Source organism: Rhinatrema bivittatum, chromosome 15, assembly GCF_901001135.1.
Source record: "Rhinatrema bivittatum chromosome 15, aRhiBiv1.1, whole genome shotgun sequence".
In the NCBI taxonomy this organism is placed as follows: domain Eukaryota; kingdom Metazoa; phylum Chordata; class Amphibia; order Gymnophiona; family Rhinatrematidae; genus Rhinatrema; species Rhinatrema bivittatum.
Window position 1 is genome coordinate 22,767,721 of NC_042629.1, and position 8,857 is coordinate 22,776,577.

The window sequence follows — 8,857 nt, forward strand, 5'->3', positions numbered from 1 at the left end:
TTTGGGGACAGTGTGAATTGATATTTCTTATTCTTTGTACCCATTGCTTTGGCTTGAGACCACAATTTGCACTTCAGACATACTAGAGCTATCCAGCCTTGGAGGTATTTTGTCTGGACGATTTCAGAATCCATCCCTGTTCACAAAACAAACACGAAGCTCTTTAAAGCTAAGATGCCAGTGTACTAAAGCGGGCCCATGTCTGTGCATTATTTTTTTTTAATCATTTGGTCATTTGCTATTGAGTGCCATAGGCAAATGAGACCAGTGCCAAAATAGCAAATGTAGATTTTATACAGACTTCATTGTAAAATGTTTAACTACCTCTCACAGAAGTAATTTTTTTTTTCAAAATGGCAATTGCAAAGTATTTGTGCACGTGCTCCTTGCTAAAGTGCTGCTTTGCATAATTTTTGCTTCACCCTCATTCATTAGCATTGAAATTGTGTTAAAATTAAAATATGCCCATGTATATGCTTAAATAGCTATCTGTGAAAAAGTGAATGCTAAATGGTCCATTAGTGCATTTTATCCCATTCGGCGTGCACCAATAAGGCTAATTTAGTAACATACTGGATAATGCGGGTTAGGACTCTCCCCTCTCTCCATCATGCTGTGCTTTCATCACCAGACTATAAACAATGTGGGGGTGGAACCAGTGTGTGCCTGACTCACTGCTGCTTATGTCAAGCAATGATTTAAAATTGATAAATCGTGGTAGTAGTAATCGCTCATCAGCCGCCATCAAAAGCTGATGTTTGATTAGGTCACGTCACCATACTGTCACAGGAATGTGTATAAGATCATGGTTAAAGGTCTGGCCTGGTGCTTAGAGTGGTCCAAGCCAGGACCATGCCTGACCACAGGAGCTTCAGTCCCACCTCTACCGCTGTCTGTCACAGTTTAAAAAGCAACAGCATCATTGTGCTTTAAAGTGGCATCTTAATGCAAGAGAACACAAAAGTCAAACAAAAGCTTGTGCTCCCTGTCTTACGGCACCCAGTGGAAAACTAGCAAAGATAAACAATAGGTGCAGTCTCCTTTTACCGGGCAAGCTGATAGAGACCTAATCCGGTGCGCTATGCTTCAGTGCAGCCTTGTTTACCCCCTGCAAGAAAATCTGAAAGAGACATTGTGCCAGCACCAAACTCTCTCCCAGCTAGCACTCAAGAGCAGCAGGGTAAATAGCGGTGGGTTTACCTATAGCCAACAGAGGCCAGACTGGGCATAACCCAAACCCACAATATCTGGAAAGCTTCCCTAATACAACACAAGTAGGATAATGCTCTCTACTGAACTCCTACCTACCCCCTCAAGGGTCAGCAGTTCAAACCCTCACACTGATTCTCTCCCTGTGAGCCAGTAACCTTTATTATCCTACTGCGTAATAGTAACCATTGTTTCTTCCTTTTTTCTCCCCTTTGCGAGCTCTCATCCATATGTCACCCTTTCACTCTGGAACCTACATGCATGTCTCTGAATGTGAAGTAATCCACTGCAAGATCCAGTGTGAGATCAGTTTTAAATAAATGATTGTATATTGTGCTGACTTGTCAAGCAGTTCATAAGCATTGTGGTAGAGCTAGTATTTATTTATTTATTTAAAGTTTTTCTAGACCAACATTCGTTGGGAAACATCATATCGGTTTACATCAAAACATAGAACAATAGCTTATAAAATAAGTTTTATAGATTAGATTTGATTTAGAAGGAATAACAGATGAGTGAGCATTTCTTGGTCTTTCAACGATTAGGTTAAATGATTCATCAGGAACGATGGAGCTAGCAACATCACTGAATCAGTTGCAGAGGACGCTATTGGATGTGGAGGTCTGGGGTTTACCCAATGACCCAACTCAATTGCAATCTTCAATCTGTTCAATGAAACTTTTCTCCTTTAGCTTTCTTTCAGATGAAGTCATATTCACTCTTCGCAATGCTTTCCTCCTGCTCCTCCTAGCTCTGTTGGAAATGGCATCTATTAGGCTACAGTGCCACAAGCTTTTTTTCAACTACTATGGGGGTTTTCCCCCTATTTTATTCACCTCCTTCCCCCCCTGCCCCCCCATCCTCAACTCAGCCCAGGCCACAGTCCCTGCCTGGGGGGATACCAACTATGGCTCTTTCTGGAATCCTGCTCCAGGTGAATCTTAAATCTAGCCACCACTGTCAGCATTGCAGGATAGTTAAGAGTCTCTCTCTGGTGCAGCATTGCTATCCCCAGTTGGGCTGGGGACCTGAAGACCAAGAATCAAACCTAGATCCTTTAGTTTATGAATAGTTTTAGTGGTAGCGAACAGCAAGGCTACTGAGCCCCCTGGCCAGTTCACTACTCATATGGCTTGGACCCAGAGGTTACTACACCTGTGAGTTTCATTAAGAGTTCATGAATTAAAATTGCATGCTAATGGTCACATACACTGACAATTTTGACATTTTAGTGACAAGGAACTTAATTAAAATTATCAATTACTAAAAATGTTTTATGCTTCTTAATCATTATACATTGCATTTGTAAAACTTAAAAAAAATGCCTCAACATAACATACAGTATGTGCTAAACCACAAGTTCATCTCAGAGCTGTCAACCTATAGTAGAGAATTGTAGCCCACATTCTAGACTTATTTACCAAAACAATACATTTGCACTATGATACCAAAATTGTTCCTAATTCTAGCACTGTGCAGGGCAGAGATCCTGAATGAAATCCCTTTAGCAGCACCTGAGTGTGATTTTATACTTCCCTGTCTCCTCCTGTGCAATGTTCTCTACAGCTTTCCTTCTTGTGCTGCCTTCAGTAAAATTAATATTCATATTCAGATATGAAAATTGCTAGAAAGTCACCTAGAAATGTGAAGTTTATGCAAGGATCTAGTTTTATGATAAATTACTTGGCCAAGGGAGGTGTTGTCTCTGAGAGTATACGAGCTTTTCTTTCTAATATCCCCTGTCCACACAAGGTCAGAGGCCTTTTTTATACCATCAGAAACATCACTTACGGTATTGGTCAGCTTCTGTCTAGGAGTACTGTTATAATCATGGGGGCATCTCTGAAATATGAATCTGGAAAGAGGGCCAAACCGAAATTCTAGTGTCTGAGATACAAGACAGGACTCTTTAAGGTTCAAGAATACCCTTAAGCACTGTTACATCTAAGCAATAAATAAATAAATAAATATTCCACACAGCGGAATCCACTGAACAAACCTTGTACCTGTTGAACTTCTTAGGTGGTGCCTGAACCGGCTCAGACTGCTGTATTGGACATGGGCAGAAGTTGCAAGAATTCTCTTAATGAGGACCTACTCGCCACTCCTAACTTCTTAAGAGATTGAGCGAATCCAGTGCCGCTAGAGAAAAAAAGGAAGAAGAGGGCCCCATCTACCACCTAAGGACTGACAGATGCCATCACAAGAATGAATCAGTGGGCAAAGGCAATGATTGACACAGCTATCCCTTACCATGTGCCCGTCAAGATAAAGCAGGAGAGCAAGCTGATGAAAATGTGGGAGAATTACTGAAGCAGGAAATGGTTAGAATTACGGCAGCAGTGAGATGCAAGCATAGGTCTGCCATACATAGCATGGGGTCTGGTACCCTGTTCCACAATTACAAGCAATATCGAGCATGCTCAACGCTTGATACCTGCACAGCAGACATTAAAAACATAAGCTCTGCCATTATGGAAGCTTAATAATTAGCAATGTGCTGTCCTGACAACCAATTAAGCTGGCCCAGTCACGGGGGGAGGTGGTGTAAAAAATATAACATAATTTCATTCAAATATATAGAAAAACCTAACCCTTAGACCACATGTGCCACACAGAGAACCTTTAGAGAGAAATTTGCAATTTCAAACACCTCATGCTAAATAATATGTTTGAGTATACATAAACGGAAAAAAAAATGAATGAAAAAAACCATACCAAAAAAAACCAAAACAGAATGAAGAACACCAAAGAATAAGGCATCTAAAATGTAATGCTAAACAATGCAGTAATGCATTGAGGCTGCAAAAACCCAAGGGAGAGCGACCATATAGAGGTGAAATTCTTCTAAACGTGAAAGAAGAGCGGGATCTGGGGGTGATTATATCTGATCTTAAGGTGGCCAAACTGATAGCAAAAGTCAGAAAGATGCTTGGCTGCATAGGGAGGTGATATTGCCCTTGTATAGGTCCTGGTGAGACCTCACTTGGAATACAGAGTACAATTCTGGAGATCGCACCTTCAAAATGGTATAAACAGGATGGAATTGCATACTGAGGGTAAAGTATATACTAAGTTCTCTCTATATATGTCGATGTGATAAACAGGATGGAGTCAGTCCAGACCGCAACTACTAAAATGGTCGGTGGTCTGTCTTCTAAAGCATATGGGGATAGATAAAGATCTAAACATGTACACCCTAGAGGAAAGGTGAGATAGTGAGATAGGAGAGATATGATAGAAACATTCAAATATCTCACAGGTTTCCATGCACAGGAGGTGAGCCTTTTTCAATGGAAAGAAGGTTCTAGAACGAGGGGGCATGAGATGAGGGTGAAGGGTGTAGACTCAGGAGTAATCTTGGGAAATATTTCTTTACAGAGAGGGTGGTGGGTGCATGGAACAGCCTCCCAGTGGGGATGGTAGAGACAAAAATTGTATCTGAAATCAAGAAAGCATTGGTTAAAGATGGGGGATCTCGAAGGGAGTGATGGGAGTTATAAAGCTAAAGTGGGCAGATGAGCAGATTAGATGGACCATATGGTCATGTTTCTATATTTCTTTGAAAGGAGACCATGGGTGAAATGCATCAACATTTTCTTTCAATGTAAAAATTACTCCAGATGGATCCAGGAAAAGAGCCCTAATTTTTAATGGGGAAAAAAACAGGGCAACACTGGAGCAAAACGTTTGGTATGTTGTCTTGGTCTCTCAGTGCAACAATTCCCAAGCCCAGAGTGCATTATTAAGGAGCCTAAATACAAAGCATTTTTCCCATGGACACAAAATGGAAGACCTTTTATCTCTGGCTCCTTACGACAGGCCCATACAGCACGGTGCGCGCGGCTGAGTGCACCATTTAGTCCTCATTTGGTCGCGCGTTTTTGACGCGCTATTATTACCCCTTATACTGTAAAGGAGTAACAGTGCGTGGAAAACGCGCGGCCAACCCCCCCCCCCCCCCAAAACTAATAGCACTCATCACATGCAAATGCTGATGAGCCTATTAGTTACCCGAAATACAGAAAGTAAAATGTGCGGCCCAAAGGCAGGCGTTAATTTCAGACGGCACCGGGCAAGTGTACAGAAAAGCAGAAAAAAATGCTTTTCTGTACCCCCTCCGACTTAATATTATAGCGATATTAAGTCGGAGGCCCCAAAAATTAAAAAAAACAAAACTTCTTTTTAAAAGAAAATCTGCCTGCGGGTTGGAAAACGGACGCTTAATTTTGCCGATGTCCGTTTTCTGAAGCCGTGGCTGTCAGCGGGTTCGACAGCAGATGCTGGTAAAATTAAGTGTCGGTTGTCAGACCCGCTGACAGCCGCCGCTTCCGCTAATACGGAGGCGCTAGGGACGCGCTAGTGTCCCTAGCGCCTCCTTATTAGCGCCGGCACTAATTTAAATACTGTATCGCGCGCCCAGGAGAGGTGCCTGGGCGCACATGGGGAGAGCGGGCACTCGCCTCGGAGCGCCTGCTCTCCTGCAGTTTTTTCTTAATCGGCCTGTGACATAGCAGGTGTTTGCACTGAGGAAGGATCGTTACCTGTGTCAGTCCGGTACACACAGACATGCAGGCTCCTGTAATTAAATTCTTTTGGAGCAGCCTCACCAAAGTTCCAAATATCTGAATATAGGAGTGGATGCCGGCATCAATTGTAGCCCTGCAGTAGTGTTACTGCTTTCAGAATAAAAAAATATGGTATTTAACATATATTCATATTTGGGCTGAAAGTTCATTTCGGTGGGATTTTGTTTACTCAAAGCAGATATTTTATGGGAGGTTCCTCAGCATAGCAAATATACGGGCCGATACAGTAAAATGCGCAGGAGAGCTGGCGCTTCGAGGCGAGCGCCTGCTCTCCCGACGCGCGCCCGGGCCGCTCTCCTGGGCGCATGATTTTCTATTCAAATGAGGGCCCGCAGTAATAAGGAGGTGCTAGGGACACTAGCGCGTCCCTAGCACCTCCTTATTGACAGAAGCGGCGGCTGTCAGCGGGTTTGACAGCCGACGCTTAATTTTACTGGCGTTGGTTGTGGAACCCGCTGACAGCCACGGGTTCGGAAAACAGACGCCGGCAAAATTGAGCGTCCGTCTTCCAACCTGCGAGCCGCAGGCTGATTTTTTTATTTTTTTTTATTTTTGGGGCCTCCGACTTAATATCACTATGAGATTAAGTTGGAGGGTGTACAGAAAAGCAGTTTTTTCTGCTTTTCTGTACACTTTCCCGGTGCTGGCAGAAATTATCACCTGCCTTTGACAGGAGTTAATTTCTGAGAGTAAAATGTGCGGCTTGGCTGCACATTTTACTTTCTGGATCGCACGGGAATAACTAATCGGCTCATCAACATGCATTTGCATGTTGCGGGCGCTATTAGTTTCGGGGGGGGGGGGGGTTGGCCGCGCGTTTTCCACTTGCTATTACCCCTTACTGTATAAAGGGTAAAAATAGCGCGTCGAAAACGCGCAACCAAACAGGGGCTGACTGGAAGCCGTCCTGGAAAGCTTAAGAAAGGGCCACACCTAGGTCAATCTTTGGCAGGTCTTGGAGCCTTCAGATTAGTGAAATATCTGGCGAGGGAGGGGAAATACGACCCAATGGGTTTATGGGGAAAGGGTGCTTTCGTGTACGATTATTAACCTTGCTTCAACGCCAATTCCTTTTTTTCCCCCCCTATGAAGTTGAAGGTGGTAAATCATACAGGGTGTGTCTGTCCTTCTATAGGTTGTTCCCCTGCCTGCCTGCCTTCCCTCTCCCTGCCATCCTCATTTCAACCAAGAACTCTCCCTCTAATGCTCTTAGGAAGAGTTGAAATGGTGACCGTTCACTTCAACTTTGCTCAAAATTCTGGATTTTTGTAACAAAAGCTGGGAAGAGCAGAAATACATTGGATGTGAAAAGCCATAAAATCTCTTGTTAGGATTCTAATCCCCCTGGCTCGTCTTGTTTAAATCTCTGCCAGCAGCAGCAGTGGGCGACTTCTCCAACTTAAATGGGCTTTCAGATGCATTCACTGACCAAAGAGTCCGTCTGGGGAAACCAAACAGGAAGTGAAGGGTGCCAGATGAAGAGAGCAAGGTCATGGAAAGGGGGAGTAAGGAGGGGGAATGAATGCAATCACAGCCCAGGACCGAAATGTGATCCTTGGGTGCTTGCTTTATACATAACAATTCCATTTTGCTAGGAATTTCTCGGGCGACTGTATTTAATTCCTGACACCAGAAGTCTTATACTGAAATTCATCTACTTAAGTGGTAGGGGCCTAGCTGGTAAAATAAATACCTCAACTAAATATACATAGATATATCAAATCAGTTTAAGCTTAAATATATTCTGTTATTTTGGAAAGGTTTGTTTCTCATTTGAGAATTTGTTCTGACCTTGGTTATTGGGAAGCCAAGGAAGATGTTAATTGAGCAATTTAATCTCCCACTAGCTTTGCTCTTGTGGAATTCAGCCAGACTTTCAACATTAAGAATTTTAATGTATATTTATGATATATGTTCTAGTACATTGCCTTGAGCCGCTTCAGAGGGGCAGCTAACTAATGAGAAATAAATAAATTATGTGGTGGGGGCCCCCCCACCATAACTCACTGTCCAGTACTTAGTGCAGCACTGACCCTAAAGTGTAACTCGGATAAGAATTAAACCACCGGTGTAATAGACTGGGTGCCCAGACCCCCTGCCAAGCGATCAGCAGAAAAGTCGCCATAATTCAGAACATGCAAAACAAACCTAGCTCAGGAAAACTTAGTATTGACATCAAATATAAACTCAAAAGCTGCCTACATTTTTGTTCCCAATTCAGAGCGTTGGCAGAGTTCCCAGTTAAGAAATAACTGATGCAGCCTCCCCTGCTCATTTCAGCAGGGATGTGAGGTGGCCTACTGGCCAGGAAGAGTTGGAATCAACCCTCATCAGCTTTAAAGAACAATTGACCTTTATTGGATTCATGTTGTCCCAGTTGTTGTCACAGCCGAACCTGCTCAGTTCGGATCCCCCACTTCTTACCTCACGTGGCAAACGACATTTCCCGTTGTCGCTTCAAACGTGTCCGGTGATGCTGCAGGTAAAGGCCCTGTCCCATCCTTCCTCAGTTACTGCATTGGAGGGAATCTTGTTCCCCAAAGTCTAATTTTTTAATTATCTGGTCTTCATGGTTGTTCTGGCTACCAGACCACAAAAAGCCTATAAACATCTCTCACAAAATATAATTTGCTATGTTTGTGTGTGGATCACTGTCAGTCATGCTCAGAAATGCACATTTTCACTGCCTTTTCATGACTGCTTTTGTTTTCCTAAAGGGGGATTTGCATTCAATTAGTGGTTTTCCCAAACCCTTGCTCAAGATGAGTTACATTTCAGGTACAGCAGGAAAGTCCCTGTTGGCACCTGGGACAACAGAGGGCAACTTAACTCCCGGCTTCCTTGGATCTTAGCCCACTGCTCAGCTCCTAGGCCTAAAACTATCCCTTGGCAATCGTACTTCAAGAAGAAATGCCATTGAATTGCTTTTCTCACGGCCGCGCACGCGCCTATGCGCATAAACCCTGCTTCCGAACATGGTCCGGGATTCCTGCAGCTACCAATGCACGCGCTATGTAAGGGCGCATGGATATTTATGCCCTGCAACAAGCACAGGTGAT

The 8,857-nt window shown here is 43.5% G+C and overlaps 1 long non-coding RNA gene across 1 annotated transcript in view; it reads left to right on the top strand.

Moving 5' to 3' along the window:
* Positions 1 to 4,074, top strand: part of LOC115076467 — a 43,362-nt gene extending 39,288 nt beyond the window's left edge. The window contains exon 3 of the long non-coding RNA XR_003852773.1: positions 3,232 to 4,074. This is a non-coding gene — a long non-coding RNA (uncharacterized LOC115076467). The remainder of the gene's footprint in view (positions 1 to 3,231) is intronic.
* The last annotated feature ends 4,783 nt before the right edge of the window (positions 4,075 to 8,857 follow it).